Consider the following 27,178-nt stretch of genomic DNA (forward strand, 5'->3'; position numbering starts at 1 on the left):
GGTCTGCCAATAACACGGACTCAAATTCTGATTTGATAGGCGCTTACAACTACTGTGCTTCGCGGCAGTCTGACGGCGGATTGTGCGAAACCCGTATACTGAAAGCGCAGCTGAGGTCTCTTTTTTCCTACTTCATTTTGCTAAGCATCCTAACTCGTCACCAGCAGTGACCTCTAAGTCCTCATTCACACTACATTTACACCAGCTGGCTGAATATCAGGGGCACGCCCTGGATGAGATGCCCGTCATCGGATGCTGAAGCCTTTGAACCGCATTTGTCTCCTAAAGCCGCGTACACACCCAGCAACAAAAGTCGAGGAACACGTGTCTCGAGACAGGTCTCAGTGCTGTTCCGGGATATTTTCTCGTGTTGCGAGACTGTCGCTATACAAAAGTCTCGAGTCTAGGTTCCCCGTCAAAACGGGGAACATGATGTAACGTCGCGCGACATTTCGCAGTCTGTACGTGTACTTTGACGTGTGTGCGTCATTTTGTACCTGGCCACAATGGAGACAACAATGAAAATAATTGAAGATTTTCAAGCTTGCGCTTGTCTTTGGGACGTGACATGTGGGGAAAAATATAAAAACAGAAATATGAGGAGGGATGCTATGGAATCTCTAGCTAAAAAATACCAGATGTCACACCATGAAATGGAGGAAAAAATCCAAAATTTAAAATCACAGTTTAGGCGCGACCATAAAAAGTTATCCGAGTAAAAAAAAAGTGGTTTGTCCCCCAAAAAGTGCAACTGGTTTGGGTACAAACCATTACTGTTATTGTTACAAGGAACGGAATCCAGAGGAGCCGGGACATTGATTGTGATGAAGCGGAAGAAGAAACATATACCGTAGTAAGTGGACTTTATTTAATTTAACAATTTACACAGTCATTTTTTACTCTTACCATAAGTATTTTGTATATTTGTATCTTTTATAGTATTTTAAAAGTAATTTACCAAAGCTTTTAAATTTATTTTTAACTTTATTAACATCAGATAATTATTTTCATTGGCAATGAAGGAAAAAAATTAAAAATATAATTAACCAGCAAATATGTGCCATTGCCCCTATTGTTGATTGTTTTGCCAAGAAACCGCTCCTGCTGGAGATATAAAGTAATCTCTGGATTCATCTCGAATTTTGTGCACATCGGAAGGTGCTCTTACAGGAATACTTTGCAATTTTATTAGACTGTTTGGTGATGCAGATCTCCACTGTGCTTCTATCAAACTTGCGTCAATGTCTTCTAAATCAGCCGGCCGGTGTGGCCGAGCGGTTCTAGGCACTTCAGTCTGGAACCGCGCGACCACTACGGTTGCAGGTTCGAATCCTGCCTCGGGCTTGGATGTGTGTGATGTCCTTAGCTTAGTTAGGTTTAAGTAGTTCTAAGTTCTAGGGGACTGATGACCATAGATGTTAAGTCCCATAGTGCTCAGAGCCATTTGAACCATTTTTTCTTCTAAATCAAACGATCCTGGAGGAGTATAAAACTTCCTTCCTTCAGAATTTCTTCTTAGGAAGTTGTGCAGATACATACATGTCATAACCACAGATTCTACTTTATCGGGATCCAGTGCAATAGGTTTTAAGAGCACTCTGAATTTGGAACTTAAAATAGCAAATATATTTTCAATAATGCGTCGAGTTTACAGAGCCTGTAATTGAAAATCCTTTCTGCTGATGTTGAACACAATCGCTGGCCTGGATAAGGTTTCATCACATGGGTGGATAATGCAAACGCATCATCTGCTACAAATACATAAGGACAGGGGTAGATCTGCCTGGCAATGCTTTAACTAGGGGGATATTTAGTTTCTTTTGCACCAGTTTCTTGTACAAAGATGTAAATTTTAAGACACCACCATCCGATATTCGGCCCTGACATCCCACATCAGCATATATAAAGTTATAATTGGCATCACCTACTCCAGGAAAATAAAAAAAAAATGGCTCTGAGCACTATGGGACTTAACATCTATGGTCATCAGTCCCCTAGAACTTAGAACTACATAAACCTAACTAAACTAAGGACATCACACAACATCCAAGAAGCACAATACTAGAGTTTCCTTTATAATTGAAATACTTGCTGCCACTGTTTTCTGGGGCCACTATGTGTATGTGTTTGCCGTCTATACTACCTGAACACTGAGGAATGTTCCATCTCGTTGCGAATTGTTCTGCTGTTGCTGTCCATTCGGAGTTAGATTTTGGCATCTGAAATATTAAACAAAATACAATAACATTAAAGCAATAAATACAAGTAACAGCTGTTAAACAAAATAAGTTCAATGAAATTGTTGGTTTTTCCCTAGGAGGATAACGACAACGGAACAGAAGAAGAGCGATATGATGAACGACAGTCCACTCTACCAAAAGAAGAATTCAGAAGGCCACCGATACCCAAAAGGAGGAAGAATGCAGATCACGATGTTGATATTGCAAGGGATACAGTAAGCTGCATGAAATCGTTAACAGAGGCTGTTAGGAGCCGAGATGAATTTGCGGTTTACGGAGAGCGTGTTTCTAATAAATTAAGAAACTGCGGTAGAAGTCGCATTGAAATTTCCTTAGCCCAGCGTGAAATTAATGACATATTCTTAATACTGGAAATGGGAATGTACAGTACGATAGGATATTCACCCCAGGTGAGTTCAAACCAGTTATACCCACTTCAAACAGTTCCACCTCCATTCCATTCTTCACCATCAACATCCTATATTACAGATGGCCAAAACTCATACTTTTCAGACTATTCCTTTAGACCCTCAACATCTTCGCAAGATCTGGAACCTCCTTCTCAAAATGAAGGGTCCACTGAAGACGAAACCATAGAGGGCTTTCTTGAAAATTTCAAATCATTGTAATTTAAAAAATGACAAAATTGTATACCTGTAATTAATCCATTCTTAAAAAATGTAATAAATAAAAATTGAGTTACTTCGTACCTTTACAAACCCTTTCTGCGAAGTAATTATGGCTTCACAGGCTTCAGGAGCTATACTTGAAATTGATTGTTTTGACACTCGAAAGGTGTACATCAAGCTGGAAAATGATTCGCCGCTAGCAAGGAACCAGAGGGTGATAGCTAGCCTGACTGAGGCTGGAATGGTTTTGTTGTGACTTGGCAAGACAGCCAAGTCACTATGAGAGGAAGCCGAAAGGCACGCGTTTAAGCTCATGCAGGCTGGCGTGAGGTCTGGATCGGGACAAGGTAATTAATATAGCCAATAACGTACGTAGCTGCTGGAATACTTAACTTAAATCCACAATTGGTGAACATCGGTCCCACGGTACATGCATCACAAGATAAATAGCAAATGATAATGGTGCATTGCTAGGTCGTAGCAAATGACGTAGCTGAAGGCTATGCTAACTATCGTCTCGGCAAATGAGAGCGTAATTTGTCAGTGAACCATCGCTAGCAAAGTCGGCTGTACAACTGGGGCGAGTGCTAGGAAGTCTCTCTAGACCTGCCGTGTGGCGGCGCTCGGTCTGCAATAACTGATAGTGGCGACACGCGGGTCCGACGTATACTACCGGACCCCGGCCGATTTAAAGGCTACCACCTAGAAAGTGTGGTGTCTGGCGGTGACACCACAGGTTTCCCTAAATATAGTGTTTTCTTTCGAAATCTTTTCTCCAATCATTTGCAGAAGGTTTTAGAAATCGGTAGGTCTCATTCTGACAAAATTTCTGAAACCAATGGTATCTTCTAGCTTCAGTTTTTCAAGAAGATTCAAAGCTGTAGTAACTCCACCAGAAAATAAATTCCTCGTCCAGTACTGTTTAGGTTTACGCTCTTTGCTTCTTAACAACATTAAATTATTTAAACACAGATGAACAGCACAAACAGCTATTTCTTGTGACATCGCGTTGTGATTTCTGTATCGCAACTGGCTTCGTACATGTGGACGCGTGACATTGTTTAGCGACAGTCTCGAGACATTGTATCATGACTGTCCCCATACAAAGTCCCGCAACTTTGTTGTTAGGTGTGTACCTGGCTTTACAGTAGAAATGCACTCCTGGATCACAACATTGAAATTCATTCATTCATTTCCGTGTCCGGTCAGCATCTCCAGACTGCAGTAACAACGATGGAATTGTTATTGCCGGCCGGTATGGCCGAGCGGTTCTAGGCGCTTCAGTCTGGAACCACACGACCGCTACGGTAGCAGGTTCGAATCCTGCCTCGGGCATGGATATGTGTGATGTCCTTAGATTGGTTAGGTTTAAGTAGTTCTAAGTTCTAGGGGAATGATGACCTCAGATGTTAAGTCCTATAGTGCTCAGAGCCATTAGAACAATTTTTGAATTGTTATTTGCCTAGACTGAGTCCTGCCTTGGACAAGGTTGTCCCAGTAGAGAGCATATGAGCAATTAGCCCGGATATCGTGTCGTTCCGCACTCGCTGGAAACGCCTCCACGAGCCAGAAGGATTTACATCCTGGTCTCAGAAAGGTGGACGCCCACCCTAAAGCCTCTTTTACACGAGCGACTTCTCGTTTAAATCGACTACTCGAAGTGCGTGCGCCTTTCCTGCCTGCGTGTAAATCAACAACCAACCACGATTCGAGTGTCAATAATCTATAGATTGTGCCGAGTGTGGATTTCTACATTCCTGAGTATGCAGTACGCTGCGCATGCGCAGGGACAAGGGACAATAGCGGTGTCTGCTAACATCGGAAGTTATAACCTGATCTAGTTGAGCTTACCCGTTTTATAGGAATGGACTTCGCGTCTTCTTAATCTTTGTAATGTCCTTTGCTTTGCTTTCGTTGTAGATTGAAATGTTACACAAGGCCCTGGTAATTTTTCCTAGTAGTGTTCTCCTACAACAGAGACTAAATTTCAAAAACCAAAAAAGTACACTATGCGATCAAAACATACGTTTTTCATATAGGGTGCATTGTGCTGCATATCAGCAACCTCAGTAGTCATTAGACATCGTGAGAGAGCAGAATGGGACGCTCCGCGAAACTCATGGACTTCAAACGTGGTCAGGTGATGGATGTCACTTGTGTCATACGTCAGTACGCGAGATTTCTACACTCATAAACATCTCTAGGTCCACTGTTTCTGATGTAATAGTGAAGCGGAAACGTGAAGGGACACGTACAGCACGAAAGCGTACAGGCTGACCTCGTCTGTTGAGTGACAGAGACCGCCGATATTTGAAGATGGGCCGTAATGTGTAATAGGCAGACATCTATCCAGACCATCACACAGGAATTCCAAACTGCATCAGGATCCTCTGCAAGTTCTATAACATTTAGGCGAGAGATGGGAAAACTTGGATTTCATGGTCGAGTGGCTGCTCATTAGCCACAAATTTTGCCGGTAAATGCCAAACGACGTCTCGCTTGGTTTAAGGAGCGTAAAATCTGGACGACTGAACAGTGGAAAAACGTTGTGTGGAATGACCAATCACGGCTAAACAATGTGGTGATCCGATGGCAGGGTGTGAGTATGGCGAATGCCCAGTGAACGTCACCTGCCTGTGTGTGTAGTGCCAACAGTAAAATTCGGAGGTGGCGATGTTATGGTGTGGTCGTGTTTGTCATGGGTGGGGTTTGCACCCCTTGTTGTTTTGCGTGGCACTATCACAACAGGCCTACATTGATATTTTAAGCACCTTCTTGCTTCCCAATGTTGAAAAGCAATTCGGGGATGGCGATTGCAGCTTTCAAAACGATCGGGCACCTGTTTATAATGCTCAACCTGTGGCGGAGTGGTTACACGACAATAACATCCCCACAATGGACTGACCTGCACAGAGTCCTGACCTGAATGCTATAGGACTTTTTGAGATGTTTTGGAACGCCGATTTCGTGCGAGGCCTCACCGACCGACATCGATACCTCTCATCAGTGCAGCACTCCATGAAGGATGGGATGCCATTCCCTAAGAAACTTTCCAGCACCTGACTGAACGTATGCAACCGAGAGTGGAAGCTGGCATCAAGACTAAGGGGGGCCAACACCATAGTGAATTCCAGCATTATCTGTAGAGGGCGCCACGAACTTGTAAGTCATTTTCAGCCAGGTGTCCAGATACTTTTGATCACATAGTGTATTTGCGTTTTTCAGAGAAAAAACCTACACTGTGTGTAAATATGAATGTAAAGAGATAAAATAATTTTTTTTAAAAAAATATTTCAGCAGTGAAAAAGTCAGAATTATTGGACGAGAAAAATAATTTTCGTTGTCATTTGGCACTTAGCAAGAAATCAAGACACAAAGAATAAAGGAAAAAGGTGCTATTTAGTACGTTCTATATATTATATGATGTGTTTGCAAGTATACATGGTGGCTTAAATTATATGTTAAAAATGTAATGACAGGTAGAGGGTACCAAAATCAACAGATATCGTATAGGAATATGTGTGTGGTAATACCGCCTTGAGCCGATAGAAAATGGTGATAACTGCAGCATATTAAAGCGCTTTGCTAGTTGGGTTCATCATTCCTCACATGGATCTTGACCAGCATGCATCGTTTCACCAATGCGAAGCTGGCCGACACGCATTTCATGTATGTGGTTGCACGAGGAAATGGATTACCTACTCAAACGATGTACAGGGAGCGATTGCCGAATAGGAATCAGCCAGATCGCCGAACATTCGAGCGTCTTCATTGGGAGTCACGTACGACTGGTTCGTTTTATGCTTCCAGGCGTAGATCTGGTATTGGAAAATTTCGCAGAATTCTTGCAGTGGAACAAAGAATACTAAACGCAGTAGAGGGTAAGCCTTTGACAAGCTCGAGAGCTGTAGGACATGTGTTGGTTGTGAGCCATCAAAGTGTCTCGAGGACTTTACATGAAGACGGAATGCATCCGTATCATTTACAGAGAGTGCAAGCAATGGTTCCTGACAATTATCTTCCACTTTTCAACTTTAATCGTTGGTACCTACAGCAGACTGCAGCCAACGGAAGTTCCTTTGCAGATGTTTTATTTACTGATGAGGCTGCCTTTACCCGGTCGGGGATGTTGAAAATCCATAGTTCTTACCTGTGGGGTCATGGTAATCCACATGACACAATAGCACACACGTACCAAGAAAGGTTTTCCATTAACGTTTATGCAGTATTTTGCGCAATAACTTAGTGGGACCGTACATTCTACGTAATGGTTTAACCGGTCACACATACAATACCTTCCTCCAGGAGTTCTTACTTGAACTTCTGGGCGATGTTCCTCTAGCTGTCCGCAAACGAAGTTGGTTGCAGCACAATGGAGCCCCAGCTCACTTCAGTCGAAACGTCAGGAATCACCTGGACGCTGTCTACGACCAGCAGTTGGTAGCACGGGGCGATCCAATTCCCTGCCATCACGTTCTCCCGATTTAACTTGCGTGGATTTTTTTTTTTGGGGGGGGGGGGGGGGGTGTCACTTGAAATGCCTGGTGTAGGAGAGTCTCGGCACATCTGAAGAAGATCTACATATCCGCGTGTCTGTTGCCGCTGGACATGTGACGCCTGATGTCTTTCTTAATGTACAGTGCGCTGATTCATGCACCGTCGCTGTGAATCCTGTATCGCCGTTGGTGGCCGCTTCCTCGATCACCTTTTGTAAACTGTTAACAAATTCCTGATGTCATTTGTCTGTACATGCTTTTTCAGTTTTCTGTAATTCATACTACCGTACAAGTTAGCGCTGTAATGTGTCATTACCGCACACACACTTTCTATTCAAAACCTGCTTATTTAGGTCACCTCTAACTGCCTTTACATTTTTGACATATAGTTTAGGGCCACCCTGAATATTTTCTCGAACAAGTAAATGTGTTTGTTCTGACATGTTTGGATGACAATTTTCCTGTTCTTTCAGTGCTCAGGAGTGTGAACAATTTTCGAAACGACCTTTGACAAGAACTTCCACTATGAATTCTTCTTTGGTCATTAATAAACGCTTTTGTCACTGCTTGTTCCTACATTTTGTTACTATATTTCGATTCTTATGTAAAAACAACAGTCCATCATAACTTCACTTTCACCACTCAGATGCCAAACTGCACAGAAGACAGTTCTAATAACACTGGCAAGTTCGGCGTTGACGCGTAAACGGAAATGACAGCTTAAAACATACGAGACTTAGTACGGAGATAAATCGGCAGGGGCGCTGCAGTAGACGCAGTTGCCTCAAGTAGTCAGCTGAGACAAGAAGGTCGGTCCTGTAAAAGGGGCTTAACCACTGAGTGACCACCAAACAGGGTAGGGCAGATAGTTTCCTGCGGCCGGCTCATCCTTTGAAAAGCCTCTTCTTCCACAACGCTTTTATTACTGTTTGGGCTGCTGAGCTGGCTGTTGACAACGTTCTTCAGCATATAATAGGAGTAAATGATTGTTGATATTTCAAATAATATAGGTAATACAAACATTTTAACACTTGCGTCAATTTTATCAGTTACCAATGCATGCGCTCTTCACAGCTGGCGTGCGCTACATACGACTGCCGCTGAATAAGAGAAATACTAGTCTTTTCGTTTAATTTCGATCTTCATATGTGACAGATACAATACCTGATTAAATGTTTCCGGTCACCTCTATGCAATGTGGAAATGGCTTCCGCATGTCACGAGAGGCAGATCCACCATTATAAAAGTAGGTACATAGTATTCTGTTCTTTGCAAAGAGGCAGTGACATCCAAATTGGTAGGTCAGAAGCTCTCAGTGGCTTTGAACTTGGGCTCCTCATTGGCTGTCACCTGAGTAACAAATCCGTCAGGGGCATTCCAATCCTTCTAAAACTGCCCAAGTTGACTATTGGAGATGTGACAGTGAAGTGGAAACACGAACGTACAACTACAGACAAACCAAGACCGGGTAGACTTTACATAGTGACAGGCAGGGATCGTCGAGCAATGAGGGGGAGGACTGTAAAAAATCGCATGAAATCAGTGGAAGGGAATCCACTCGTGAGTTCCAAAGTGCTAAGTGCAGTCCAACTGGCACAAGGACTGTGCGTATGGTGTAAGAGAAATGCTTTACAATCATCATGAGACTCCCAATAATACACACATCTCTGCAGCCAGCGCTAAGCAACACTTGGGGTGGCGTAAAAAGCGACGTCGGTGGGCACTGGCTGGCTGGAAACAAGTGATCTGGGGTGATGAATCACGCTAAATCCCGTGGATGTCCGATAGAAGTCTTCGGAACAGGCGAATGCCTGGAGAGCGTTATCTACCATCATATGTACTGCCAACAGTGAAGTACATAGGAATTGGCACAGTATAGAGGTGCTTTCCCTGGTTAGGACAAGACTAATGGCACAAAACCAGCATCACACTACTTTGCATTGTTGCCAAATTTATTCAAGATGGCGGATCTAAAATGGTGGTTATAGATGTGGCAACATCGCACTGACTTCATGGTGGGAAATTCAAATTTTGTTCGGAAAATTTGTCAATTGGGCTGACTCCACTAACCTAAGGCAACACCCACTCCCCTCTCTCCCTCCCCCTCCCCCCTCCACTTCTTACCCCTACCCCATCTAGAAACTGCTTGTAAAAGGACACAGTCTGTGCTGGGCTGTTGATTAGGATGGACATAAGTCTTTATTCTTTATGTAGTGCAGTATATTGTTTATTTAAATAATCTGAGTGCCGCCGGCGGCTGTGGCCGAGCGGTTCTAGGCGCGTCAGTCCGGAACCGCGCTGCTGCTACGTTTGCAGGCTCGAATCCTGCCTCGGGCATAGATGTGTGTGTGTGTGTGTGATGTCTTAGGAAGAGATACGTAATCGTCTTATAAGCGAACGGCTATTAAAAATATGATCGAAACGACTATTCTACTGTCACCCAGCATAAAAGCGGTCTTGGTCCTACAGGCGCACGTATCAGTAACAATATCCATGTTAAAAAATACAAAATCTTTATAAATCGAGATATGACATTGTTTCCGAAAGAAGTGGTCTTCCACACAAATACCACCACATTGATTATAGACAGTGATCGCTGGGGTGTGTATTAACAGACCGAAAGCACAGGTGCACGTCGCTAGCAGTATAAACTCGTAATAAAATCACAATTCTCACCGAATTTAGAAAGTGATTCGGTTCACGAACGTAGTATTAAGCCGACATTTGCAACTCCCTCACACCGCCGCCAGATATTTCTCACGCTAACAAACACTACTTGTAACGCATTCTATCCTGATGCCATGTAGGCAGTGTAACAGAGGTTCTGCGATATATTCGCTGGACCATAGGCGAGGGGCCAACGGCCTTGCCGCAGTGGTAACACCGATTCCCGTCAGATCACCCACGTTAAGCGCTGTCGGACTGGGCTAGCAGTTGGATGGGTGACCATCCGGTCTGCCAAGCGCTGTTGGCAAGCGGGGTGCACCCGGTCCTTGTGAAGCAAACTGAGGAGCTACTTGATTGAGAAGTAGCGGCTCCGGTCTCGAAAACTGTCATACGGCCGGGAGAGCGGTGTGCTGACCACATCCCCCTCCATATCCGCATCCAGTGATGCCTGCGGTCTGAGGATGACACGGCGGCCGGTCGGTACAGTTGGGCCTTCAAGGCCTGTTCGGGAGGAGTTTAGTTTAGTTTTTATAGGTGAGGGAGGGTGATGATTGATTGTGAATGACCACATACAGTAGATGAAGTGTTATGTGATAGATCACTTGAAGTCGTAGGAAATGTACAAAATACTATCCAATCTACAGTGCTACACTTCCCGGTAGATATGCTGTCTGTGATTTGGAATCAAGTCTCTTCGTGCTACTACGTATTTGCGTTGAATCCTGTTCAGATGTCTTTTAATGATTACAGCAACTAGTAAATCATATTCGTGGCGCTCTCGTATCTCAAAGCAAGTCGCATTTTTCAAACCTATCTGCTAATGATCCCGTACAGCAAACCTCCAACGTGGTTTTAGACAATCCCTCTGCAACTGTTCTTCAGTCTCTGTCTCACCCTCCCTGCAGCTTTGTTCATGAGGTCATCTCAATTTAAGTAAAAATTGAGCAGAAGCCAGAGAACGCCATATCTACCACCTTCTGCACCCTGTGGAGAAGCAGGATGAGCTGAGTTAACGCGACAGGACCGTCTTTTTTTATCACTCGATGGAAATTGGAACATGTTGTCGTAGCTCCTTGCACAATGTGTAAGGCGAGCCCAAAACAAAGCTTTCTCCTGCAGCAAGAGGTAGTGGAAAAGACAATACGAGCAGTTATGATGGTGTTCCTTACCGGGAAAATTAGAAAGACTCCACATTATATGGGAACTGGAAGAAGGACGAGGATTTTGCTACTGCAGTGCGGTGCATCCCAAACTACATACAGGTACTGCAGTCCGAAGGAGATCTCTGTCCCTCAGGGTGCATTCATGTCTGTCACTCAAACATTCTCTCTATCCTCGATATTTTGTACCATCCAACAGAGAAAAACTAGGAACTATAAGAACTCCGCAAATGTCACTCGGTAGGGAACTTGATAAGAAATTACCACGTCCCTCTCTTCTGACATATCGGGAAACAAATACCGTCTGCATGTCGACACTGACCATACGTGGTGACCCCATTAAATATACATGTATTGGTCCACCTGAGCAGATGACAAGTGATCGAAGTCGCTTGCACAGACCAGTGTAAAGTTTCATCACCTATACTTACTGGAGGAGGACCATATACCCGTCAGGCTAGCAGCCACAAGAGATGGTCCCCGTGTTGTTGTTTGATACATTTGCCTTTTTGCTGTAACACATCCATCCTGTGTATGACTACAGATGTATGCAGAGCCATACATTTTGTGTTTCCACCACGACTTTGAGGTCTGAGTCAGGACCTAAACTGACGTTAACACGTTTCGACCCACTGACTCTGACTGAAAGCTGGACATCGCACGGTGCGAACTATGCTGCTGTCCCACAACACACAGGATGACTAAAATAAACGACAGAGTCTGTGTTTATTATTGGCAGAAAAATGCAGAAGACAGTGCAACATATGGAAAATGGAAGAATTTACGGCATTGTGGAACGTTTCCAAATAATTGCCCGAAGGTGATGACCTCTAGTTTCATTTAATCTCACGTATCACAGGGACAGTGTAGCAGATTTCTCTGTGTTCCGTTTCGATAGATTCCTCATATTACAAACATACTCATTGATGAATGTCACCATATTGGCGGTTAAATCGTAATATTTAATTGTAATTGCACTGATAAATATGTGTCTGGTTTCCCAGGACGATTCTGCCTGGTAGAGGTAGCCAGCGACCGGAACGAATTGACATTTCCGGATTACGGCAGGAGCTGTTGCTGAGCTGCTGGAACTGCAGATGCAGGTTACCAGAATGCAGCTGACCTAACCGTGTCACCCTCTAAGTGGTTGAATAGCGAACTAATACTCAGTATGAGCCGGGCAGCCTTCGTCATCACGTGTGTTGCGATTATTCTCCAGAAATTTGAGAAGGTCCAATAACGGCGAGCGTTTGTACTCGACAGTTATTCCCCTCCCCAACTAAATTGACTGGTTGACTGGTTGTACTGCTATTCTACCCATTTTTAGACTATCTTTGGCTGAGAGAACATCAATGGTGATACATATTGTTTGCATCTAGATGGTGAAAAACAGGTGGAAGACCCAATTGTTGGTTCTGTAAGCACGAGGAATGGATTCGACTATATGTATTAATGGTTTAGTTGACTTTTGTAAGGTAGAAGGTTGATTTGGAATCTGTTATATTATTTACATTGGCATTCATTAAAAACCACATGTCGAACTACTAGTTTCCTCTATTTTTCGGGTTTTCACGTAAAGATCTTCGCAGATGATTACTCAGTGGTCTGTAGAATGTTTCACATATTGACCTCGCTAAAGTTTCGGGCAGCTAGATATATAATTTGCACTCTTTATCTTCGGAATTATACTATGTAAGAGATCGGTAGCATACTGCTATATGGTTGATATCGAGATACTCCGGCAAACCATGTAAAAATACATACGTTCTTGTAATGAGTCCGGAGATGTTCGCAACTCGTTGCAGAAACAACAGCAGCAAGCACACCAGATCGGAAACAATTCCGTTACCGGACGCCTTCGTGCCGGAGGAAGCAGCCCACCCTTTGTACACCAGTTCTTAGAGTGGCCATTGTACGGGGAGGGTGCTCTGATCGCACATCAGTCCAACGTGTGCAGGGGCAATTGCCTCGTCACCGTTGGCCGTGGTGGATGACCGACCGTCTGGAAAGTATATACTGCTGCGATTACATATGGTGAATGTGCTTATGATTTTTGGGATCTGTCAATATGCGAGACACACGTATTACTGTCTGGTGGTCGATAGCTATATGCAGGTTGCAGAAGTAATGATTTTGTATGATGCAGGATACGAACTGCCTGTCTTCCAGACACATGGCGGTCAATAGTTACAGGCAAGATGCAGAAGTATTGTTTTTGTATGCTGCAGGATACGAACTGTGTTTACCACGTCGTTATGATATGGTGGTATAATCGTTCGTGGTGATATAGCCTGGTGGAGATCAGTTTCACGCCGAAAACTTCAAGTTTTCCTAGACAGTAGCTGAGCAGTGTAATTGGGGAAGTTGTTGTTGTTGTGGTCTTCAGACCTGAGACTGGTTTGATGCAGCTCTCCATGCTACTCTATCCTGTGCAAGCTTCTTCATCTCCCAGTACCTACTGCAGCCTACATCCTTCTGAATCTGCTTCGTGTATTCATCTCTTGGTCTCCCTCTACGATTTTTACCCTCCACGCTGCCCTTCAGTACTAAATTGGTGATACCTTGATGCCTCAGAACATGTCCTACCAACCGATCCCTTCTTCTAGTCAGTTGTGCCACAACCTCCTCTTCTACCCAATTCTATTCAATATCTCCTCATTAGTTATGTGATCTACCCATCTAATCTTCAGCATTCTTCTGTAGCACCACATTTCGAAAGCTTCTATTCTCTTCTCGTCCAAACTAGTTATCGTCCATGTTTCACTTCCATACATGGCTACGCTCCATACAAATACTTTCAGAAACGACTTCCTGAGACTTAAATCTATACTCGATGTTAACAAATTTCTCTTCTTCAGAAACGCTTTCCTTGCCATTGCCAGTCTACATTTTATATCCTCTCTACTTCGACCATCATCAGTTATTTTGCTCCCCAAATAGAAAAACTCCTTTACTACTTTAAGTGTCTCATTTCCTAATCTAATTCCCTCAGCATCACCCGACTTAATTCGACTACATTCCATTATCCTCGTTTTGCTTTTGTTGATGTTCATCTTATACCCTCCTTTCAAGATACTGTCCATTCCCTTCAACTGCTCTTCCAAGTCCTTTGCTGTCTCTGACAGAATTACAATGTCATCGGCGAACCTCAAAGTTTTTATTTCTTCTCCATGGATTTTAATACCTACTCAGAACTTTTCTTTTGTTATCTTTACTGATTGCTCGATATACAGATTGAATAGCATTGGGGAGAGGCTACAACCCTGTATCACTCCCTTCCCAACCACTGCTTCCCTTTCATGTCCCTCGATTCTTATAACTGCCATCTGAACAAATTGTAAATAGCCATTCGCTCCCTGTATTTTACCCCTGCGACCTTCAGAATTTGAAAGAGCATGCCAATCAATATTGTCAAAAGCTTTCTCTTCGTCTACAAATGCTAGAAACGTAGGTTTGCCTTCCGTTAATCTAGATTCTAAGATAAATCGTAGGGTCAGTATTGCCTCACGTGTTCCAGCACTTCTACGGAATTCGAACTGATCTTCCCCGAGGTCGGCTTCTACCAGTTTTTCCATTCGTCAGTAAGGAATTCGTGTTAGTATTTTGCAGCTGTGGCTTATTAGACTGATAGTTCGGTAATTTTCACATCTGTCAACACCTGCTTTCTTTGGGATTGAAATTATTATATTCTTCTTGAAGTCTGAGGGAATTTCGCCTGTCTCCTACATCTTGCTCACCAAATGATAGAGTTTTGTCAGGACTGGTTCTCCCAAGGCTGTCAGTAGTTCTAATGGAATGTTGTCTACTCCCGGGGCCTTGTTTCGACTCAGGTCTTTCAGTGCTCTGTCAAACTCTTCACGCAGTATCATATCTCCTATTTCATCTTCATCTACATCCTCTTCCATTTCCATAATATTGTCTTCAAGAACATCGCCCCCGTATAGACCCTCTACATACTCCTTCCACCTTCCTGCTTTCCCTTCTTTGCTTAGAACTGGCTTTCCATCTGAGCTCTTGATATTCATGCAAGTGGTTCTGTTTTCTCCAAAGGTCTCTTTAATTTTCGGGAAGGCAGTATCTATCTTACCCCTAGTGAGATAAGCCTCTACATCCTTACATTTGTCCTCTAGCCATCCCTACTTAGACATTTTGCACTTCCTGTCGATCTCGTTTTTGAGACGTTTGTATTCCTTTTTGCCTGCTTCATTTACTGCACTTTTATATTTTCTCCTTTCATTAGTTAAATTCAGTATCTCTTTTGTTAACCTAGGATTTCTACTAGCCCTCGTCATCCCTCAGGGCTACCCATTCTTCTTCTACTGCATTTCTTTCCCCCATTCCTGTCAATTTTTCCCTTATGCTCTCCCTGAAACTCTGTACAACCTCTGGTTCTTTCAGTTTATCCAGGTCCCATCTCCTTATATTCCCACCTTTTCTCAGTTTCTTCAGTTTTAATCTACAGGTCATAACTAGTAGATTGTGGTCAGAGTCCACATCTGCCCCTGGAAATGTCTTACTATTTAAAACCTGGTACCTATATCTCTGTCTTACCATTATATAATCTATCTGAAATCTGTCAGTATCTCCAGGCTTCTTCCATGTATACAACCTTCTTTCATGATTCTTGAACCAAGTGTTAGCTGTGATTAAGTTATGCTCTGTGCAACATACTACCAGGCGGCTTCCTCTTTCATTTCTTAGCCCCAATCCATATTCACCTACTACGTTTCCTTCTCTTCCTTTTCCTACTGTCGAATTCCAGTCACACATGACTATTAAATTTTCGTCTTCCTTCACTACTTGAATAATTTGTTTTATCTCATCATACATTTCATCAATTTCTTCATCATCTTCAGAGATAGTTGGCATATAAACTTGTACTACTGTAGTAGGCGTGGGCTTCGTGTCTATCTTGGCCACAATAATGCGTTCACTATGCTATTTGTAGTAGCTTACCCGCACTCCTTTTTTTTAAATTCATTATTAAACCTACTCCTGCATTACCCCTATTCGATTTTGTATTTATTGGCCTGTATTCACCTGAACAAAAGTCTTGTTCCTCCTGCCACCGAACTTCACTAATTCCCATACATCTAACTTTAACCTATCCATTTCCCTTTTTAAATTTTCTAACCTACCTGCCCGATTAAGGGATCTGACATTCCACGCTCCGATCCGTAGAACGCCAGTTTTCTTTCTTCTGATAACGACGTGCTCTTGAGTAGTGCCCGCCCGGAGATCCGAATGGGGACTATTTTACCTCCGGAATATTTTACCCAAAAGGACTCCATCATCATTTAATCATACAGTAAAGCTGCATGCCCTCGGGAAAAATTACGGCTGTAGTTTCCTCATGCTTTCAGCCGTTCGCAGTACCACAACAGCAAGACCGTTTTGGTTCGTGTTACAAGGCCAGATCAGTCAATTATCCAGACTGTTGCCCCTGCAACTGCTGAAAAGGCTGCTGCCCCTCTTCAGGAACCACACGTTTGTCTGGCCTCTCAACAGATACCCCTCGGTTGTGGTTGCACCTACGGTACGGCTATCTGTATCGTTGAGGCACGCAAGCCTCCCCACCAACGGCAAGGTTCATGGTTCATGGGAAAGTGTCTTCGGCAATAGTTTCCGTATTTTATGATATGTAGATCGCTTTTGAGGGTTTAACTGCAATATGACTGCTGTATGTTTTTCGATCTATACGAAATAGCTTTTCGCTGGAATTCTAGTAATTTGAAACTTCCTGGCAGATTAAAACTGTGTGCCCGACCGAGACTCGAACTCAGGACCTTTGCCTTTCGCGGGCAAGTGCTCTACCGTCTGAGCTACCGAAGCACGACTCACGCCCTGTCCTCACAGCTTTACTTCTGCCAGCATCTCATCTCCTACCTTCCAAACTTTACAGAAGCTCTCCTGCGAACCTTGCAGAACTAGCACTCCTGAAAGAAAGCATACTGCGGAGACATGGCTTAGCCACAGCCTGGGGGATGTTTCCAGAATGAGATTTTCACTCTGCAGCGGAGTGTGCGCTGATATGAAACTTCCTGGCAGATTAAAACTGTGTGCCCGTCTGCAGAAAGAGGCGGACAATGCTCCCAAACCAGTAGCACTAATTTGACGAGTAAATTCAGTGAGAACCAATCAGAATGCTCCATTCACAAGAAGTTCCATGACGTCAGAGAGTCACAAGACATCTATTGTGCGGGGTGTTGGGACCTCAGCAGACTGGGTCGAACGAGACAGGGGCAAGGTGTCTATGGAAAGTTCCATGACGTCTGAGAATCACACGATGACTTTCTTCGGATGTTCAGAGACAAGTCCAAGCAGACCAGCTTCCTCTGATTCACACAGGTGGAATGCTGTCCCCCACCCGTCGTTGTGGCTTTAGAGCATCTCCAGACCAGCCGTTGTAGGACATCGAGAATTGACCGAAAATTCCAAACATTTTTCTCATCTGTAGGACAGTGCTTCGGATTCGTTTGTGTTTTTTCTTATTCTTACCATCTGTTATGGGATTCAAAATACGCCATGAACTTTTATGTATGTAATTGTTCTGATTTTTCCGTCTGTGTTTAGACACCAGTGAAGAAAATAAATAATAAGACCCTTAACATCTGTGACTCCAGCAGCAAGTATAAACTAAGCTGACTCAGCTTTTCAGAAAAGTGATGAACACTACAGAGGCTGTAGGACTCAGATTTTTTTATCTCTCTGGCAGTGCCTTGAAACAAACAGCTAAAACTCAAAAAGTGGTGAGCGTCCTGTTTAGAGTTACAGATATATTTATTTCGGCTTCCAAATATCGTCCGCTGGAGTGTAAAATGGCATATTGCAGCTGATATCCGTTTCGGGATCTACTTCCCACAAAAGCGCTCGGAGCGTCCCAGGGATGACAACTGGGAGTCAGAAGTGTGCCAGAATCCGCCGCGATCTTTTTGGAGTTTGTGTTCGAGTGTGGCGGTATTCCTCGGAATAAAAAGTGTAATTACATCGGGAAACTGAAGCAAACTACTGTGCAGCGAACTTTATGAAAGTGTATTTAGAGGCATATTCAGTTGGATTTAATAACTCCTGAAGCAGATCGTGGTCTAAGACAAGGGAAGGCTGTGGTATTTCCCACAAACGCGCACGAAGTGTCTCAGGGATGAAGACTGCGAGGCTTCACAAGTGTGCCAGATCCTGCCGCGATCTTTCTAGAGTCCGTGTTCAAGTGTGGCGAATTCCTCGGTTTAAAACGTGTAATTACATCGTAGATTGTTTCAATATTTTTGCGTCAACTGCAAAACTCTCTCTCTTTCTTTCTGCAGTGATACATTTATTTCCTGTGGCATCTTCAAGGTATGCATGTGACAATATTCCGCACATTGTTTAAATAGAAGGTTTAATAGCTGCTGAAGCAGTTCGTGTTCAACAAAATGCTGGTATCTGCGTGCCACAAAGAAGGCTGAGGTATTTCCAGCACACCAGGAACTGCTTACGGCGGCCCCTGCGGTTGTTGGTAGCCAGTGGCCAGTTCGGCCCAGCGCATGGCTCCTTACAGTAGTCACGATTCTGGCGCACGGGGCACACACGAGAAAGCTTTTCATATTTGCTTAGCACGATCTGTGTCTGTGTAATTACGTGCCTCCTTTCGCTTTCAGAACAAAAAAGGTACCATAATTGTTTAACGTCATCTAAATTGTTTAAACATCAGCATCAGTTTCGAGCTGTATTGTGGATTCAGAAATAAATAAAAACTATTCTTAAAGAAATTGTTTAAACAATGCCCTGTGCACGCTATATTAAGCTACTGTTGTGAAGTCTCCCAGTCCAACAACTCAACACAGACTGAGCGAATTTCCCGCCATTTTATTCCCTGGGTCGGCATCTTGGATTAAGTAATGGGGGAGGGGAGGGGGTGGACCAGTTGCACCCTCTGTCGGTGGTGTTGTGAACTAGGATAGTTGGTCTCCAGCACTTATGGTGAACATGCTGGATGGAGCTATTGTGTAGTGCTCGATCAATGACAACTGAAATTGTTTGAATAAAAAACATCGCACTGCATACAAAAGAAGACTCACGTCTGTCCTATCTGGATTTGCAACACTTACATAGCGATTATCACGGATATTATTCAGTACATGTGCGTCTCAACAGAAAGTCGTCATTCCATCGTCCGAGATCATCTACAGGTTCGCGATCACTGTCACCTGCACACAATGGCGAAAGGTTTAGGGGGGTCTCTGGACTTCTTTTAGGGTTGCTCTATGGAAGACAATGATTGGCTAAGTCACATCAATACGAGCAGTGAGACACGGGTCCATCATTTCTGTAAAAAGAGAGCGCTAATGGAGTTGTGACACGATTGCTCACCTCCGCGGAAGAAATGCGAAGTTGCTCCTGTAGCAGGGAAAGCCACGGCCACCGTTTGCTTTGACTGTGAAGAAGCTGTCTACTTAAAGTTTACGCGAAAAGGCGCAACCATTAATGCCGATTCGTACTGTGTTGCACTAACATCGCCGCACACACAGGCGTCGACTCCTTGGGACCTGAGGAGGCCCGAGCTCTCTCAAATTCGTTTGGGGTGGCGGAGCCCCCCAATAATTTAAGAAAAACTGGTTCAGATGGCTCTAAGCACTAGGCACTTAACATCTGAGGTCATCAGTCCCCTAGACTTAGAACCACTTAAACCTATCATACACATCGATGCCCGAGGCAGGATTCGAACCTGTGACCCTAGCAGCCGCGTGGTTCCGGACTGAAGCGCCACAGCGGCCGGCCAATTTCAGAAAATTATTAGTTATATTATGCTTTGTAAAATCACAGAATTACGTTGGAATTTTTTACTTTCCTTGTTTGACGATAGTTACCTTTTTAAATACATTCAGCAATGAGTTAAAACAAATAATTATTACGGTAGTAAGCAGGTTAACTGAAAACGAGTGGTGTGAAACATAACAGTGTTACGGTGCTGCGGGCACACTTAGAATTTGTCCCGGTGCGCGAACCTTTGGGTAAAGTCTGGCGCCGGCAGGCCAGCGCTGAGGCCGCGGCGACATCAAAAGGACTGGAGCAGAAGTGCCTGGAACCCTCCGCCTCACGTCGCCTTGATGCTTTGAGACATTACGACGCCACGGATATACAAGGTGATCAAAAAGTCAGTATAAATTTGAAAACTTAATAAGTCAAGGAATAATGTAGATAGAGAGGTAAAAATTGACACACATGCTTGGAATGACATTGGGTTTTATTAGAGAAGAAAAACAAAGTTCACAAAATGTCCGACAGATGGCACGTGAAAGATCTCTTGCGCGCGTCGTTTGGTGATGATCGTGTGCTCAGCCGCCACTTTCGTCATGCTTGGCCTCCCAGGTCCCCAGACCTCAGACCTTGCTCTTATTGGTTGTGGGGTTACCTGAAGTCGCAAGTGTATCGTGATCGACCGACATCTCTAGGGATGCTGAAAGACAACATCCGACGCCAATGCCTCACCATAACTCCGGACATGAGTGCTGTTCACATTATTCCTCGACTACAGCTACTGTTGAGGAATGACGGTGGACATATTGAGCATTTCCTGTGAAGAACATCATCTTTGTTTTGTCTTACTTTGTTATGCTAATTATTGCTATTCTGATCAGATGAAGCGCCATCTGTCGGATATTTTTTAACCTTTTTTTTGGTTCTAATAAAACCCCACGTCATTCCAAGCGTGTGTGTCAATTTGTACCTCTCTATCTACATTATTCAGTGATTTATTCAGTTTTCAAATTTATACTGACTTTTTGATCACCCGGTATAAAGCCCAACCTGCTGTCGCAGTCGTTCAGTGTGCATAGTTTCGTTCAGTGCATGCTGCAGACATGTTTAGTGTTCTGATTTTACTGTCTAGTGGACTATTTTATATGACTATATTTTATCCGTTTACTTTAGTCTCTTAGTGTATTGTGAACTAAGTTTGCAATGGATAAATTTGTTACCAAAAAGGCGCGCTTGGAAGTTGACGATACTGCAAGTCAACCTCCAACAATTATTGAGTCATCAATTGCTTCGTCGTCTTCAGGCGAGAACCGTTCACAGCCGAAACCTGTACCACCCGGTAAAGGAAGATCATTTCATAAGTCTTGGTTGATAAAATACACATGGCTAGATTATGAAGCATCTACCGAAAAAGATTTTTGCAAAACCTGCAAAGAGGCAGATGCTAAAAATCTATTACACTTTTCTTCAAGAAAAGAAGATGCATTTACTTCTGCAGAGTTTTCAAACTGGTAAAAGGCTTTGGAAAAATTCCGTCTTCATGAAAATATGTTTACGCATAAAGAAGGTGTTCTGAAACTAAATTCTATCAGTAACCGAAGTGTGGCCTCCCAATAGAATGAACAGTTAGATAGTGATATGAAGAAAGGCCGTTTAGCTCTTGAGACAATTTTTACTACCGTGCAATTTCTATGACGACAAGGACTAGCAATTAGACGGCACAAAGATGTAAACTAAAATTTTGTTCAATTGTTGGAACTCCGGAAGAGTGACATACATGAGTTTAAAGATTGGTTAGTGCGTTTGGGGTATAAGTGGACGTCCCACGATACTCAAAACGAAATCATTGATCTACTAGGAAAGTCTGTGTTGAGAAAGGTATTGGCTTCAATCAAGAAGACTGAACATTTTTCTATTAAGGTTGACGAAATAAGTGATTCTTCGATTCACGAACAAGTGTCATTTTGTATTTGTACTGTTGATGATTCCTTGATCATCAACGTAGAATTTATTGGCTTATACGAGACCCCCAACACTGAATCACACACTCTGTTTAGTTTTTAAAAGAAGTTTTTGTTCGTCTTGATTTGTCAATGGATAATTTAAGAGGACAGTGTTATGATGTCCCTCGAATATGAGAGGTAAGTTCAAAGGACTAAAAAAGTTAGTTTTGGATATACAACCAAAAGCACATTATGTGCACTGTACTGTTCACAGTTTAGACTTGGCAGTTGTAGACTGTCTCCGCCATCTTACATCTATGAGGGATATTAAGGCATTAGCCAATAAACACCGTAAGGGAATCCAACAAAAGGATGAGACTTTTCAGAAGCATACGCTGTGAGAGTGCCAACGACCAAGCTGGCCTACAACCCCTTTGCCCGACTCGATGGACTGTGCGAGCTTCTAGTATCTTGAGAATATTGAAAAACTTTGAAGAACTTTTAAGAGTTTTTTTAAACATTGTCTGCAGAGGACAAAACAGAGGCAAGTTACAAACGTGCAGGCTACCTTGAGTCAATGTTACAATTCAAGACTTATTTCTTTTTACGTCTTTATTGCCATGCAATTAACCCAGTAGAGAACGTCACTGAAAAAATGGAAGGCGTGACAGTTTTGTACACTTTTAGGGATTGTGTTTAAAAGAAAAACCTTCACAAGTTGATGATCCTTCGCTTCCTCGGAATCTAAGTATACCAAAGAAGTATGAAAACAACGAACCCAGCTCACCGCACACTTTCAAAACCCCAAAGGAATACTACAATACTATTTACATTGAAGTTTGTGAAACGGTGCAATCTTGCATTACTGAGCGGCTTGCTTCAACCGGACTAACGCAGCTCATTGCAGTTGAACAAGATTGCATGCTTTTAGTAAACAGAGGTGAAACAAATTTGGAAAAATCAACTGAGTTTTTCAAAAATGACCTAGACACTGACAGACTGCGCTTATACTTGAATATGTTAGCCGATATCGCTAATAAAAATCAGCTGGTCGTAAAAAACACGCGTGATGTAACAAAGTACATTACACAAGAGCCTGCAGTAGGAGAAATGTTATGTGAAGTACTGAAGTGCATTAGACTTCTCCACGTAGTTCCAATGACGACAGCAACAGCAGAAATGTTATTTAGTGCCCTTAGACGTCTGAAGTCATATCTCGGATCAACAATGCGACAGAAGCGATTAAACAACTTGGTTGTTCTTCATGCCCCCCGAGATGTTTTGGATGAATTTGATATCCGACCAGTCATCAACGACTTCATATTCAGTAATCCAGCCAAACGGTCGATATTTGTACCTTTCTAAAGACACTCTAGCCCTAATAATGACATTTAAAGCAATATTAAAAATATTTATGAAACAGAGAATTAAATACATACATAATGTTAAATTTTCAGTTTCGAAATTTTAGTACTAGTTTAGTACTGTATTACTATATTAGTATAGTACTGTATTAGTTATTTTCAAATACTTAAATATTTTTAGGGTGTAAGACCCAATTAAAACCCGCTATTTACATACTTTTCGATTGAAAGTATTAGGCTTTCTGTATTAACTTTATTAACTATATTAAAGCATTAACTTCGAGATATTGTTTTTAGTTAATGAACCCTGAGCTTCATTCAAAGTAAGCTTAAATTAGCTATTCCACTTATTAATTTTATACTCAAATATTTTTAGGGTGTAAGACCCAATTAAAACCCGCTATTTACATACTTTTCGATTGAAAGTATTAGGCTTTCTGTATTAACTTTATTAACTATATTAAAGCATTAACTTCGAGATATTGTTTTTAGTTAATGAACCCTGAGCTTCATTCAAAGTAAGCTTAAATTAGCTATTCCACTTATTAATTTTCATGTTTTATTCTTTTAATGATAGTTATGGACTTATTTAAATATAATTTCAGTCTTTTCAGAGCTATATATTCACTGCTCTGTAATAGTCTATAAGCATGCTTATTACTGTAAATTAAATTAGCTTTTTACGAAAATACCATGCGTGTTTATGTTTTGTTTCTTTTTTCAAAGCCAAAAAATTTGTCATGCTTGTCAAGTTTCCCGGAGTGTAGCGTTATCGAGAGTCCAGTTTTCGGGGTTCTAATGTTTATCATATGACTAAAAATGCTTATAAAACTTTAAAAATCACTATTTTTCATCTAAAATTTGGAAGATTTCCTGGGACAAGACCCCCAGTATGCCCCCCCCCCCCAATATTTTTTATAAGTCGAAGTCCCTGGCTGCACAATGCCATAAAGAAAAAGGGCGTGGAAAATTAAGCAAAGACTTTGTTCTCCTGCACGACAATGGAACACCCCACATGGTGCGCGTATCGCATGCTTTTCTGCGGCGTTTTCGATAGGAGGTTTCAAGCATTCGCTGTGCCGTATTAATCACTGAAAGAACATGTGGGGCAGAAAGAGATTTTCCTACGATGAGGACGTTCACACAGTGGTTCTCAGATGGCTCCATGACGAAGGAGCGGGTTTCTGTTGTTGAAGAGGTGAATCACTGGTGTAAAGAGTACCTATGCTAAAAAATAGTGTCGTGTATCTGCGTCACTCTGAAGTGCAGTACAGCGTTAAATAAAAGTTACTTGGCTTGCCATAATAATGTATAAGTTACTTTCTGATGAGGCCTCGTGCATGCTTCTGTACGCAGCCTAATCTCCCATACCTGATTCTTATAAACTTGACGCGAGACATTCGACTGTCTACACAAAAAATGCCAAACAGTCTTCTTAGAACAGCAGTTCTTTGAATTTAACTGATAGGTTTTAACGAAAACAACATTATCTGTCTTCCAAGATTCCCATTTAAATTCTCCCTGTATCCCCATTATAATTTTATATGGGATATTCCGACCTGTCACGATTCTAGTAGCGTATTGTGGCGAAACAAGCGCCGTATCATTTGAGAGGTACAGAGGCGAAGGAGTGTGCCGGGACTTACCTCAGTTTACTGCTACTAGCGGCACGTCATCATAATGCGCCTGTGCTTAGTCTACATAGTATTGCGCCATAATCTAAGAATAAAATTAGTAGCTAAAGTAGCTTTTCCAAAGTTTGTCAACATATACTTCAGTATATTAATGTTTGCATTGTTACATCTCAGCGCGATCAGATGAATAATTTTGCCTAAAGAAATCGCTTTAAATAAAAAACAAGTGGTGCTAAGTATAAAGCTGGACAGGCAAGAATTGTTCAGAATGTGCATATGTATGTCAAAATCAACTGTTACAAGTCTCAACTTGATCGAAGTAACATTTTAGTCAAAATAGGATGTTATTATGAAAAATTGAAGGCGCTAAATATTAGACTTAGAAAGATGAAAATTGGTGTAAAGCGTCAGTCTCATATAAAAACATTAACTAGGCGACTCCATTAAGCTACCTCCAATAGTTTTCACGTAATTGATTAAAAACTAAATTTAGAGCAAAAAAGTCCCTATTTGTAGTAGATTAAGCATCAGTTATATTAATGATGGACAGTTCTGATTACAGAACTTGATTACATCCATTAAATAATAAAGCTATAACAAGTTAAATGAAACCCGGTCACTAGTGTAAAGTAACGTTAACGATTTTATTAGTATCTCAAAAATGTAGTTATACGCAGTACACATACTCAAAAACAGTCGCCAAAACTGTTGGCACATTTATTCCATTGCGGCACTAGCCTGTCGACTCCATCCTTGAAGAAGCCAGTAGGCTGCTGTCGGATCCAGGCCTGGATCGTCACACACTTCGTCGCTCGTTGCGAATAGCTGTTCGCGAATAGCTTGTTTTGGAGGTCCAAATACATGAAAGTCACACGGTGAAAGGTCGGGGCTGTAGGACGAATGTTACAGCGTTTCCCACTGAAACTGCTGCAATGTCACCTTCACCACATTGGCCGTGTGTGGGAGGGCATTATCATGCAGGAGGATAACGACATTGGTCAACAAACCTCGGCGTTTCGACTTGATGGCTCGTCTAACGTTCTGTAAAGTGGCTTGATAACGTTCGGTATTGATGGTTATTCCCCGTTCCAGGAACTCGGCAAGCAGTGGACCCTTCAGGTCAAAAAAAGAAGGACATCATGACCTTACCAGAAATGGTGTGCACGGCTTTTGGTTTCTTTGGAGGTGGTGAAGTCCTACGTTTCCACTGCTAGCTCTGACACTTGCGTTCTGGTTCAAAATGGTGACACCATGTTTCGACACCTGTGACAATACGCGGCAGAAAGCCGTATTCCTCCTCATAATAACGTTGCAAATGACTCTAAGACAGCGCCATTCGAGTATTGCGCTGCTCGGCGGTCAGTTGGTGGGGAACCCATTGCGCACAGGTTTTTCGAAAGTTCATGTGTTGATGTATTATGGTATGGGTGGTGCCCATGTAATACCCAGTAACCGATGGATCTGTTCCGCAACCATTTACAATGCGATGACACGTTGAGCCTGTACAGAACGAGCATCGTCTTCCAGTGATTCGCGCCCTTCAAGGAATCGTTTGCGCCATTCCACAACACTTTAACGACTCAGACTGTAGTCACCGTCCACAGCCTTCATCCGTCGATACATTTCACGAACTCCCTCGGCTGCCAAAAATCGTATCACTTCTCATTCCTCCTGCTTACTCGCCTGCATGTTCGGTAGTGGACGATAACTTGTTTGACCACCTTAGCTTCGGCGTGAAACCACACTGGCGCTATGCAACATCAAACAGTGTGCACGCGTCAATCTCTCTACCAATATAATTATGGCACCACCATACCCGCAGCTGCGTGGTGCCACCTTATGTGTAAGGCAAAGGTAGACGCAGTGACCAGGTTTCATTTGAGTGAACCTCATAAATGCCAATCAATACAAGGTCTTTTAAAGTTATAGTTCAGTGGTCATGTTCTACTGTCAGTTCCCTTCTAAAATTTCTAGGCAGCAATGTTTAAATATAGTCGACCTAAAACTGTTTCTGTAATTAAAGCCAACTTAACTCCATTCATATAAAAATTACGAAGATTGTAAATTGATGCCGGCCGCGGTGGTCTCGCGGTTCTAGGCGCGCAGTCCGGAACCGTGCGACTGCTACGGTCGCAGGTTCGAATCCTGCCTCGGGCATGGATGTGTGTGATGTCGTTAGGTTAGTTAGGTTTCAGTAGTTCTAAGTTCTAGGGGACTGATGACCACAGCAGTTGAGTCCCATAGTGCTCAGAGCCATTTGAACCATTTTTTTGTAAATTGATGCACAACAGTGTTATAAAATAATGTGT

At 42.7% G+C, this 27,178-nt stretch overlaps 1 pseudogene; it reads left to right on the forward strand.

The window, feature by feature from the left end:
• Positions 1-10,221: 10,221 nt before the first annotated feature.
• LOC126482903 (5S ribosomal RNA) lies at positions 10,222-10,339 on the forward strand (annotated as a pseudogene).
• Positions 10,340-27,178: the final 16,839 nt, after the last annotated feature.

Source organism: Schistocerca serialis, chromosome 5, assembly GCF_023864345.2.
Source record: "Schistocerca serialis cubense isolate TAMUIC-IGC-003099 chromosome 5, iqSchSeri2.2, whole genome shotgun sequence".
NCBI lineage: Eukaryota > Metazoa > Arthropoda > Insecta > Orthoptera > Acrididae > Schistocerca > Schistocerca serialis.